Source organism: Seriola aureovittata, chromosome 17 (genome assembly GCF_021018895.1).
Source record: "Seriola aureovittata isolate HTS-2021-v1 ecotype China chromosome 17, ASM2101889v1, whole genome shotgun sequence".
NCBI classification, from domain to species: Eukaryota; Metazoa; Chordata; class Actinopteri; order Carangiformes; family Carangidae; genus Seriola; species Seriola aureovittata.
Window position 1 is genome coordinate 22,151,325 of NC_079380.1, and position 14,004 is coordinate 22,165,328.

Genomic DNA, 14,004 nt, shown 5'->3' on the forward strand with positions numbered 1-14,004 from the left:
GCCTGCACACCTGGTCAGATCTGCACGGCGTGGAGCGGCGCAGCCACAGCTGTACAGAGTAAATATTTCACTCGTCATCAAAATACTCTCCCTTTCTTTAGCACTGGCACAAAGACAAGCCGAAAGTCTGAAAAAACAAACCCTCTCTCTCTTTGTGTTCAGTCATTGGCCCGGTTCACATTGCTCTCAGCTCTTTTCATCTCACAGGTGTGGCTGCCATTAGACATGTCAGTCCAATATTTGTCACTGTGCTATTGCTCACTGGCTCTGACACCAGTTTGTGACTCAGTGGCAATTAATGGACTCAGTAAAAAAGTATTCTCATGTGTGTGTGTGTGTGTGTGTATGAGTGTGCAATTAGTAGCTGACTAAAACCAGGGAATGACTGGGACATATTGAATCATGTGTGTTGTGTCTGAGGAAGGAATAAGGTTTTCACAGGTTATGTTTCATAAGAGACCGTAACATGCGTGAAAGTGATAAAATATGTAGGACAAAAAGGAGACACTTTCTTTCTGAAAAACCTTTGGTAAACCTGTGGTGTGCGTGTGCATTATCGGCATTTCCTTCCATTTACAGAAACACAGGTGTAAAACCACAAATTACAAACGTGGGCTGCCTTCAGACTCTCTCCGCCACAGCTTCCTGAGGAAATACCTACGTCACAGCTCGCAAACTACCCAATACATTTACAGGTCTGAGACCAAGAACGTTCACTGTTTCCTTATGGCATCCCTCAGCACAGGAGTTCATGTCTGTCTTTAGCCAAAGAGGGTGAATCCTACACACACACACACACACACACACACACACACGCACACACACACACTTTCCCTCCGACTCCAATATTTTCCCTCAAGTTTCCTTTAAAGACGCCCTGCGATGATAATCAAGTTTTTAACCTTGTTAACATCCATATGATGTTTTTTATAGAATTCAAGACACATCATGAGCGAAATAAGGTTCATAATAAGGTTTAATAATCAGCTTTCATATGTCATATAACTAAGAAACCAATCCAGAGAGCGAGAGTTTGCATTAGCTCAAACGCTAACGCAGCATCAGCCACTGCTATAAAAGATGCTAACTGCGCTAACCACTCCTGCTAGTTGCTGATTTTCCTCCGCTAACCTACGCTCTGCTCTTTCACCTGTCTACCTGAGCAGTGGTGGTGGGCGGGGCATAAGGCCTGATCCAGAATATCCCAATGAGGAAGTAAGAGTAAATGTGCTTCCAGCCCCAGTTCTTCTTTTTTTCACTTTTTATGTGGGAAAACCACGTTAAACAAAATATTTATCGTGGCCTGTGTGAGTGTTTTTAAACCATGTCTGGAGAGGAACTTTAAACAGTTAGCAGAAAACTTCTTTTTCACCTGCACCTGGCTGCATTTAAAAGATATCAGCTTCTGTAAATCCATTGGAGGATCAGCCTGACATGCACAGGAGCAGCAGTGAAGCGTCGCCTCAGTTTTACCTACAGCCACTCCGTCACTGATTTATGGATTTAATGAGTCCTCTTACAAGCCACAGTGTACAACATTAATTATCGAGCTGCTCGTTTCCTCCCACATATACCGAGTAATGTGACAGGGACGTATAATCTTAGGAGCGTGCAAAGTTAATGGGTCAAACATTTATAGAGCTGGACGGAGAGGAAGAGCTCGCTGGGGAACAGCATCTGTGTGTGGGACAGAGATATGGGAGAATCATGACCGACGACCTGCCCACTTTGCAGGAAAGATTTCCCATCACGCCTCGGCTCGTACGGCCTAAATACAGTGGGCCGGTTTTCTCCAGGAGGAGCAACATGTGCCGTCCAGACGCTCTCTGTTTGTCGACCAGAATACTTAAATCCTAACAACGCACACATGGCGGCGGGGCCTCCGACTGACTGAGTTAGCTGGGAGCGGGATCATCTCATTGTTCTGGTATCCAAACAGAACTGAAAAACCCCGGCTCCCCGTCCTTCCTGCTCTGCTCAATCATTTCCCTCATAAGCTTTCCAATAAAACCTCGCATTTAAACAAACCCCCCCATCCCGTATGATCTTTAAACCTCACTCAACTCGAACACTGCGATGGTCTGTTTATAGCGATTAAGCGGCGGCATCTGCCCGAAAGTGGTGAGAGAATCATGTGACTCAGAGCGAGGACAGTGGGAAGAGAAAACCCGGGGGGATAATTGGTTTGAATTGATACAAGACGAGGACCGAGGAGCCGTTTCCAAACACGATCAGACTAAAGAACCCCGAATCTCAAAGGGTAATCATGATAATCATAACAGCAACCATGTGTTTAAATAAATTACCTTCTTCGGTGATGAAACAGCTCTTCTTTCACTGCGGGCAGCTCATCATAATAAACAGTGATGTAGGATGAGACTGTTCAGAAAAATGTCAGTTTCCAAGGAATATCAACAAACACACACACACACACACACACACACACACACGATATGATTGCTTGGAGCCGTGACAGTGTCCAGATGAGGGAGATTTTGGAGAGGAGCAGGGACGGTTCGTAGAGCTGCGAGCGTTCCCATGAAAGGCTACGGTTACTCGGCCCCGCCGGGCAGACGTCAGGCTGGAGGGAATATACTGCTACAGTTTTACAGTGGAATACCTCACATAACTTCACAGCTCACAGAAACACAGCGAGGTGCACGGGTGGGGGGGGGTGGGGGGGGGTCCTCTGGGCGACATGTGCTAGGACCTGTCACCGCCGCCACTCAGAGACACACAACATCCCATCATTCACAGCAACTGGGCAACTGCTCCATATCTCTATTTCATAATATACCAACAATCAATCATTAAAGCGACAGGCATCAAATCACTCCAGAAGCACTTTTAATCTATATATATATATAATATATATATATATATAAAGTCTGACAGGAGTTAATAGTCCAAGCTAATAATAGACCAAGCTAAGCTAACAAACTAAAGAGCTTGTCAAAGCCCCACGAGTCCTCACAACATCACCAGGCTTCTCGGACCAGATTGTTCCTGATATTAATCTCGCTGTTCTGCTTTCAGAGGTGAACAGGCGGTTGTTATTGTAGTTTTAATTACTGTTTATTTTAACTTATAAACAAAGAAGAAGGAACAAACAAAAATGTGTGCGTCCGTCCCTCAGCACCGTCTGACTTCCACAGCTTGTCCGAGGCTCTACTGATTGATTGTTCAAGATCATAAATACATAATTTCAGTTGTTTGCTAAAATATTTATTAAACAATAAATAATACATCACTTTTTATCAGATTAATGTGGGATTAATACACATTTGGTGCTTTAGTGATGTGTGTAATTTTGAACTGTCTTGCACAATAAAGAGAAAAGTTTCTGTTATTTAACCTACAACCTTAGAAAAGGGCAAAATAATAGAAACGCCTGTCAATATTACACAATACAATTCAACAGCAGGAAGATTAGCAACCGCTGCAGGAAGCTAACCGGGATCCGAATAGAGAATAAAGAACATTATAACCTTCATAAAGGTAGGATTTATAGCAGCTGATGATGTATTAGACTGCATTAGTTTAGATGTTCCTCATAAAGCTGCCAGACGAGTGTTTGGCTCAGAGGAATAACAGATATCAGTCTTTGGCTACACAGATTTTGATTTAGGGTTGTTTTTGTAAGGTTTTGAGTCATGGTTTCATCCACACAGTTCAGTTCACACAGCCTTTATCTGAATCATATATACCATAGGCTTAATGGGTATTTTCCTTTTTGAACAAATTACTAGGCATTGTGTCAAGCTCTAAGTGTGTGGGTGTGTGATTTGAGTTGGGTGCTCTGCAGATAAAATGTGAAGTTCAGAGTGCAGCTGTACGACTGTTCCTATAAGTAATTCACACCGGGGGGGGGGGGTTCGAATCGAGCGTGCAGCCTGCAGACAGGTTCAATAACTCGGCTCCCTCACTGTGACACATGGTGTGTTTTGGTACAGTATGTGTGATCATGTGAGCATGCACACGCTTTATGATTATGTGTGAGAGTGTGAGAGAGAGTGTGTGTGTGTGTGTGTGTGTGTGTGTGTGTGTGTGTGTCTGCGCCAGGCTGAGCTGGTTTTAATAGGTTCCAGAGGTTGAACTGTGTCAGCCAATAAAAACACAAGAACCTACAAAAAGTTGAGCAATTCACTTCCTGTATAGCGATGGGTTTATCAGCGCTGCGAGTGCCAAAGACAGATGAACCCGGTTCTGCTGGTTGTGTGCACCGGCTTATTGTATTTTTGCGAAATTTAAACTTTCACACACATTTCTGGCTCAAGAAGCAGGAAATGACGCCGGAAAGAGCAACAAAACACACACTACTAAAATGACCTCTGATCCAAAGAGAGAGAGGCCCAACTACAACCCAGTAATTAAAAAATCAGCCTTATCTTTTCCCTTATTCCAGCGATTAGTCTGATGTAACGCACTTCACAAGCTTCTGACGCACACAGACAGTTTTAAATCCATCCAAAGTGCCTCCAGAGTTCCCTTTCCCTCTCTTCTTTTTTTATGACGGACACACATGAAACCAGAGAGGGAATAACAATACTTTTGGTGTCAGTTAAGTACAGGATCAGTGAAACATACCCAGCCTGGCCTCTGTGATGGTCTGGGTGAGCCAAGCAGCCTGCTGGTTTCCCCCTTTGCGTGGGCCCACACCACACTCACGGAGCACGCTCGTAATGAAGGGTTTCTACTTGGTGTTTTTACGGAACAATGTACAGATTATATTTACTTCAAAAAAAACGTGTCTCAAATACAAGCAGAGAGACGTGGGCGAGGGGGAGGGGGAGGAGTGTGGACTTTATGGTTTCTGTATGAATTCTTATAGTAGAGTAGATTTCTTTCTGTTGTGACTTTACAGAACATCTCCTTAGTAGGTCTTTTTGTATGTTTGTCTAAATATCATGTAGCAATAATAATTGTTGATCTGTCTGCGCTGCGGGAGAATAAATGTGTAAAGAGACCCATAAGAATCCAATCATGCAGTGATAAATAATAGTTTGAATAGCTTTCACTGCAGCCTTTGTCAACTGGCGCCAAGTAAACAGATGTAATTCAACTCAATAACTAAGAATAATAAAGTGGTGCATTGTGGCTGTGTTTATTTACATGATGTAGAGCTGTGAGGAATCCCAAGATACATTATAAATAGCCGCAGGAACTGATTTCACCGCAGCTTCGGGCAAATAGAGCCAAAGTTTAATAGGAATGTGACATACTGCACAAACAAGCCAAATCCATTCACTGTCACTGCGGGATGAAGAAAGCTTAGCTGACCATTCGCTGAGCCCCGTCATCCTCAGTTACTGTTGCTATGCCTGTATATATATAAATAATAACAGCGGGAGATTTATATATATTTTTATATAAATATTTTTCAAGCAGAAGGTTCTTTTGTTTCAGAGAGAGGAAGACGAAAGCAGCTTTTTTCGTGTCTAACCAGCTCAACCTTAAAACTCACAGAAATTACAACCGCTGCTGGTTATGAGTTAAAGGCTTTACGCTTGCAGGGCGGGAAACAAACGAAAAATCATCTCAGGTAAAGCGGGATTGGGTTTCGCTGGAGTGTAAATGTCCCTAAATTGAATAAAGTGCAGGATGGAGTGGACTGACTTCCCCACTTCCCCCCAAAATACTAAACAGTGGATGCACCAGTCATCACTCAAGTCAGGTCAAGGCCAGTACTCGCTTTCACAGAAAATTAGCATCTTGTTTAGTTATAATTGTGTGTTACGGTCTTACTGTCCAGAGGTGAGATTATGACGTTTCCTGAAGGTCAGAAAGTGCGTATCTAAAATAAGCCTTTAATACTTTGCGGATGTTTAAAACAAGCTACACGCGTCTTTATCCAGGTAAAGAGACGAAGACAGAAACGACCAAAATCTAAAAAATCTGTTTAGTGAAGATAAAACAAACTTTCTGTTGAAGTCTGACCGAGCTTCTGGCGGGTAGTTTGGTTCCTGTTCTTACTTTCATCTGATAAATTTTAGCTTCACTGTTTATTGCCCCCACCTCAGGCTGCCCCTCCCCCGGGCTTTGACACTACAGTCAGGAATGCAGCTTTTTGTTGACAGCCTGTAAACTCACAAACTACTGCTGTTAGTTAATATGCGTTCCTCTGTGTTGGAGGTAATAATCAGTTACAACTGTATGCTAGTTAGCTGGACATGCTAATGATTCCAACTTACATTAAAGCAGATAAACTCTTTTTTTTTTTGCTCGTGTTTTTGGTTTTGAAAAAGGCTAAAAGAAACAAAAAAAAAAGAAAAAAGGATACCACCCTGCAAACTCTTTAAATGTCGAGTATTGCTATTACCTCTGCCCCATTTCCAGCACTCCAACATGTGGAGAAGGAAACACGACAGATTTACCACGCCAATAGTCACCTGGGGGCCGGGAACCACCGAGGGGGTCACGAGATAAATCTGAGGGGTTGCAAGAAAATTAACGGCACAGGAAACCAAAAACTATGTTTTTTACGCAACACGACCAAACAGTCTCTCCTCAAGGTCCATTTAATAGCTGTTCTGGAACTTTTGATTATATCAAATGATCTTTATCAGCAGATGGAGTTTGCTCAGTTGTCATGGAAATTTTCTAAATGGACCTTGAGGTGAGACTGCTGCCATTTCCAAGGTCGGGAGTTGACTTTGAAACTTCCTGTTTCCTACTCTCCTCACAGTTTTGCTTAGTACGGAATAATTTCCAAACCTGCAAGCACACCGCAACCTTGTGACGAGACAAAGACACAGACAGAGCTTCGTTTTAGGGGATCACAAGCCGAAAAAAGTTTGTGTTAAAAGAATGAGAGTCAGTTTAATCAGTCTCCTCGGGATATTGCTGTACCTTTCACCTTATCAACCTCCTTGTATTTCACTGAATCTTTCATAGAAAAACACCTTCCTGACAGGAAGTCTGCCTCTTTAGACTGGCCTGTGAAATTTACAGCCTTATTTTCATTGGAAGTAAATTGCTTATACAATGGTTTGGTGACCAGCAATGTGTGTGTTGCGATTGGCCGGTGGGATGGCGTGCTGAAAGGTACACCTATTGAATGTAGACAAAGGAGTGTTGTAATGGGGTATTTTTAACCATCATGCTAAGTACTATAAAATCACTGTTACCTCATTTGCTATGGCAGTGATTGACTCCATTTATAATCCTTCCGTCTGGCTAATATCTGTGACATTTCCTGAATACATATTAGATTGCCTATTGTATTACTAATCTGCCCCTAGCTGTTTGCCGCCTGGCTTCCTTTATATACAGCCATGCAGGTTTTCATTCACTGACTAACAGCCTGGTGGAAGTAATTTGTCACTTTTTCTTGGGAAAAGCAGCAAAAAAAAAACCCCAGCAAATGCAATTCTTGTGTCCTGATAAACAAACAGACAAACACAGGACATCTTCAGCATGATAACCCTCATGTTTGATCTTTTTCTAACTCGTATCAGGAGGTACCTGAAACCTCAGACAAAGTCCAAGGATCAGGCCCCAGAAAGCGTTATGCTGGATTTTCCCAGCATCATCATCATACATAAGAATTTGTTTATGGCTTTATTCCCAAGTGTAGCATGCCCACGCTCCCGCTCTGTGTAAGAGTAAAGAGCTCTTCCCAGAATCTGACCCCGACAGAGAGTGCTGGTGGGCTGCTGGCGCGTCGGTAACTGAAGAGGTTTGAATAAATCTCACAGTGGCCGGTTACTAATTCTCATGACTCACCCCCACAATGTAGCTCGTCAAACATCCCTGCCCTCCCTTCCCTTCCCTTCCCCTGCCCACACCCACCCTTTGCTCCCCCTTCCCCAATGTGGGAATGCTCCTTTGCTCTTTCTTCCACTCTGTCCTCCAAGATGAACTCATCCCAAACCGCTGCTTTGCGAACAAAACAAGCTTTCATGAAACTGCCCGTTCACATCTCACCCCACCAACAGCTAATGTGGAAAAAAATACATATGTATTATGGCATGATCGACCACTGCACGAGCGCCAATGAATTGTAAACGACAGTCCCTGTGTGAGGGATATAGTTACAGTGAAAAATGTCCATAACTTTTAAGGAGTAAGGAAACGTTTTCAGATTAACCATCGTACAATTGTGGCTTTACCGGTTTAGTTTTGAACATAGGATCGACATAGGATCATGTAATCCTATGACGCAAGTTAAAACCTGGAAATCACCATAACCGGAGTTTGAAAGGTTCGACTCTCACAAAGAAACCCTATTAGTAAAGAATGCGTCTTTATCGAGGCTGACGCTTTTCTGGGGCTTATCGGAGAATGTAGAGGGTAAAGGGGTGAAAGGTTAAATGTGGAAATGTGGGGATGTGGAGAAAGAAAGAAGAATAAAAAACCCCCAACATGACGAGAAACAAAGCCTCTATGGTTTGTAGAGGAAAAAAAGAAGCATGGTTAAAAAACCACTGACTTAAAAGGAACAGTTTAAAAGTTGGGGAATACACTCATTCACTTTCTTTCTGAGCGCTAGATGAGAAGATTGATACCTCTCTTGTGTCCAGCCAGTTAGCTTAGCTTAGCTTAGCATACAGACTGGAAACAGGGGGAGAAAACAGCTAGCGTGGCTCTGGTTAAGGGCGCACTAATTAACATCTCTTAAGTACTAAAACTAAAGTGTAAAAAAAGTTGTTTAACAGAGAGTGGTGTGTGGTGGAAAATGCTGGAGCTACATATTTAAAAGAATCTGTCGTTTAACATTTAACATGTAGAAAAGACGCTTGTTCTCCTTCTTGTCAAGATTAAAAGGTCAATACCACCTTTACGTCAGTATGGTAAATAAGCTATCACCAGCAGCCAGTTAGCTTAGCTTAGCTTAGCTTAGCTTAGCGTAAAGACTGGAGGCAGGGGGAAACAGCTAGCCTGGCTCCATCCAATGGTAACAAATTTAAAATGTAACAAATTTCCTGGAGGAGTTGCCAGGGCAACCAGCCACCTGCACTATAGTGCGGCAGTAAATTCTCATGCACAGTTTTTGCACAGATTAAATGAACAAGATGCAAACACGTTACTCTGTGAGCTGTAGAGATGTCGGTGGGTGGATGTTATTATCTTTGGGCAGAGCTAGCTAGCTGCTTCCCCCCTGCTTCCAGTCTTTATGCTAAGCTAAGCTTCATACTTATCGTACAGACGTGAGAGTATGGTATCAATCTCCTCCTCCTCCTCAGGACTCTCAGGAAAGAAAGAGAATAAGCGTATTTCCAAACATGTTGAATCAGCCCTTTAAAAAAAAGAAAAGCGCTTGACCACAAATGAAACAAAATACAAAGACACGTCACTATGTCATGCCAGTGAATGTGACTAAATCAATTAAGTGAACATTCAAACGGGAGAACCCGTGGCTTTTGGGCTAATGGGGTAGAACACTTGGTGTCAACACTGCTGACTGAGCTATCTCCGTTTAATAATAAATACAAAGTTGATTTCTTCTCTTTGCAGGCCAAGAAATCTTGGTGGTGAACCTAAAACATAGCTCTGCAAAGCTCGCGGGATTCAGTTTCAGTGATGCCATCGTGGGTTGTAATAAACACAGCTGTAAGTGAGCTGAGACAAATTCATGAATAAGCAGAAAATGACTAAACAATCATTTAGCCGCAGTATGGAAAGTGCGTGGCCAGAGCCTGAGCTCAAACACAGCGACTTGCCAGCTTGAGGGTGAGAGCTGGTGAAGGTTTACATAGGAAATGAGGATGTTTGTGTTTGCATATAGACACAACTGACATCCACATATGCTGAGTTTACGTCTAATCAAAATGGTCCCGAATGGCAGCCTCTTCCTGTGTTTATTTGTACCAGAAAATCCCCACTGACTTTCGCAACATCAACCAACAAAGCCTTTTCCGCCTCCCGACTATCCCGAATATCTATTGGGGAATAGATTTTTTTCAAAAAACAACAACTTTGTTTAAAATCTGGGAAATAAATGAGTGCGTTTTACTGCGCTGAGGCTTCGTGTTACAGCTATCTGGCTTCAAAACAAACGAAAAACTTCAAGTGTGTTTTCCTTGTAAAAAATACGAGGCTTGGTTCAGAACAAAACACCATTAGACAAGTCAGCTCTGGTGAAAGAATTGACACATTCCTCAGACCCACTACATAAAGCACACTGTATTTTACAACAGTCGGAGGCTAGTTTCAAAGATTTGCATCTGTTTGCATGATAGAGAAAACGCGATTAAATGAGAAGCAGAAGAAATGTCCGAGCAGACCGAGCTGTGGCCACAGACCGCTCGGGTCTGAGTTTAAGCTTGTAGATGCAATCTGATCTAAATTCAAATGTGAGGCATTAAGTCGTGCCGGATAAGAAAAGAAGGGGCCGACGAACATGCAGGCAGAGCAGCTGGAGGCTGCAGACTAGAGGGGACCGTCAGGTACAGCCCGCCTGACAGGAATACACCGGACACCATAGAAGCAATGGAAAGGAGACATTTCCAACATTTACATATGTTCTTCCCATTTCCGCCTATTAAGAGCTGAAAGCGAGGTGCCTGCCCTGCACAGCTGCACATGAAACACAGAGGCAGAAAAGCTGGACTTTGACAAAGGCGAGCTATTTCTAGGATTCCCATAAATCTCTGGCAGCTACAACAGTACTGGACAGTACATTAGAGATTATATACAGTACAAGTTTCTGTGTTTTTCTTTTACTTGGCTCTGTTGTAGCTTTTTTCTAATCACCATGGATCCCCTCTCTTTGAAAAACAAATAGACACACAGAAGAAGCAAAAAAAAAAAAATTCATGACCTCAACTCTAGAACGACATCGAACTCAACACTTTCCAAATGAAACCTGACTAAGACCTTCTGTGACTACTAACTTATGGTTAAATGAATAGTTTGACACCTTGGGAAACACACGTATTCGCTTTCTTACTGATAGTTGGATGAGAAGATTGACGCCACTCTTATGTCTGTTGCTAAAGATGTAGCTGGAGCTAGCAGCCATGCAGTTAGCTTAGCTAGCCTGGAAACAGGGAGAAGCAGCTAGCTTGGTTTTAGCCAAAGGTAACAAAATACATTTAGCAGCATCTCTAAAGCTCATTAAATGGTGGAAACAGCAACTCTACTACATGTTTTAGTGCTAATTTTCCCTATTGAAACTAACATTCATATGTTCAGAGTTGTGTGTTACGTCACACCCATAAAGGGGATAAACTTTAAAAAAAATTATTTTTAACTTGACCTCACTCCCACAAGTTGTAGACATATTTGTCCTGTTTTACACCATGTAACTATCTAAGCAAACTGACTCATATATGTGCTCATATATACAGAGAGAGAATTTGAGAGGCGTCTTTCAGCTCAACTCCTTATCTGACCCAGGAGTAACCAAGCAGTTACCATCACCATGGCAACCCTTAACTACAGCTGGCCACACACAGCTCCTGTCCGGTGGTGGGTCGTTGGATCGGCCTTAAGGGATTACTTTAACATGTTAATTTTTTTTCTTCATTTATTTCTTTATTTATATTTATTTCTTTATTTTTAATTGTTTTTATTTACCTGTTTTATTTTATATAATTTCTCTCTTTCATTATCTTTGATGTTTTGCCCCTGTGTTTTCCCTTGTAGACTGCTCTGTATTTTGGAAAATTCAATAATTAATACTCATTTTTTTTTTTAATATTATTTGTCCAGCCTGAAGCTTTGGAAGCTAGATTTACAAAATAAAAGCCTTACACTATAACAAGAACTAACAAGAGGGGGGGGTTCTGGGGTTGGTTTGACTTTCATAATAAAAGCCTCAAGAAATTTACAGCAGGCTTCATGAATATAAAAAAAAATTCAAATGTCAACACACACAGTTTAGCTCTCAGCCCTCCAAGCAATTCGGCTCAGCTTCAGTTTTTCAGCAGCCAACAACACAGTTTAGTGTCAGCTGTTCCAGAAGCCAGCGATCCCACCGCAATGTCTTCTAAAAATTGCAGTCTCTTGTTAACACATTAAATCTTGTTTGTTTAATCCATAGAGAAAAAAACGGGACCCTACGAAGTCACTGCTCCTGGTTAATAAATAATCTGAACCTTGCAAACACTCCACCGCCGCTTCACTGTACTGCCCTCTGGACGCAGGTTCAGGTCTGCCGAGGTGCAAGAGGGGCTCGCCTCAGCTAAAGGCCTGGGACTCGCAGCTGTAGCAGCCCTGCAGCACAGAGGGACCTGCACATGTTGTTTTCTGCTTGCTGCTGTTGTGTTGCTCTTCGTGTTCTTCTGTCATCGTTGTGTGACGATGTGTGTGTGTGAAGTGAAATGCTGATCTTCGCTGTGATGTACAATGCTGAGAAAAACAATTTCCCCCCAGGGAGTCTAAAGCCTGACTAACCAGCCGCCCATAAAACAGCAAATAAATGTTTCTACGCTTTTTTCTTCTTGTGCAGATAAAATAAACCTTTAAAGACATTTTAAACATGTAGAGGTGCTGGTGGGCTGATTTTTATTGTTTTCTACTGTTTCCAGTATCAACGTTCTCATCAAACTCTCCGCAAGAAAAGAAATACTTCCCAAAATGCAAACTGCATGCATTTGACACCTCATCCTAAATGTTCCTTCTTTACAAATTCCCTTATAAACTCTGCTGAGCAGTTAGCACAGTATCTGACCTGAAGCACACCCTGGCTCTACGCTCTACATACAGTCCAAGAAGATTTGATTGTTTGAAGTGAAAAGGTGTGAATGCTTTCCATTGTCTTTGTAAAATAACATTAAAAAAGCGAGGCTGTGTGTTTTTGTAACTGTTAGCAAAAGGCGAGAATCACATTTTGAGGTGTGACTTCATATGATATGGGCCTCCAGTGACACCCCAGAACAAAGGAACGCAGCAGGTCTCAGTGTGTGATAGGGGCTTTTAGAGAGGTGTTTGTGTGTGTGTGAGAATTCAAACCCACATGGGCTCTTAAAAAAGCAACATGGGAACAAGAGGCGCATGACCTGTCACCCGCAGTCCTAAAAGATTATTATAAAGACCATAAAAGGTTATTTACTCAAACATCAACATGACAAACAGCAGCCAGACAAGTAAAGCAGACAACACGATACTCCGCACAAACAGCAGTAAATCTGCAGCGGGCCTGTCATGACAAAAGCAGGACTCACTCGCTGACTTCCTTTCTGCAAGCGCATTAACGTCACAGGAAAAAATCACCCAGAGCCAGGAGTGCCGGACAGAACATACTGAATACAGAAAGCCCCCCCCCCCCCCCTCCTCCCAGCAGTGAGACGACTGGGTGGGTCCAGACTGGTCTCTCTGTGCTAAAAGTTTGTTTTTGGCCTGAGGGGGAAGAGGCAGTGATGGAGAAGATTCCTACCGTGGGGGGGGGGAGATAGACAGAGCAGAGAGTCCTGCTGTCACGTCTTTGTGTGTTAACTAATCAGAGGCGGCACGCTGAGAGCTTGTCACTGCGTCACCGCAGGGGGTTAACAGCCACTTGGCTGACAAGGCCCGTGAAGGGAAGAGCAGTTCAACCTGGTTATCTCCTGGGTGGGCCTCAGGCTAGAGAGGAAAAGACAGAACAAGATGAGTCGGGGGGGGGGGGGGGGGGGGGCAGCGCTCACACACCAACTGGAAATCACTTACTTCAACAGGAGGAAGAGAGAAACACTGCTCCCAGACCAGCAGGTGCGGAGAGAGGAGCTGTTGGAGCTAAAAAAAGAACGATTTTGTTGATGCACGGAGAAAGAAAATAACTATTTATAAAGCTGCAGGCCACAAAAGCCAAAGACCACCAGGGAGGAATTAGTCTCTCAGTAAAAGGCCGAGGCTACTTTTTCTCCTGTAAACAGTTTTTGTAAAAATCTTCCATTAATGAGAAGTGTGGAAATGAGTAAGTTGCCAGTTATGTGCAGTAAGTGCTGGTTGCACGTCACTCTGTAGTCACAGCTCTTCCCTTTGTGTGTCAATTCCTACCAGTGACTTCATCTGTGTTTTTCTCAAGGATATCCCCCCTCCTTTCGAGGCACAATGAGGCAGCTTCCTGTTTAGAGACGGCCA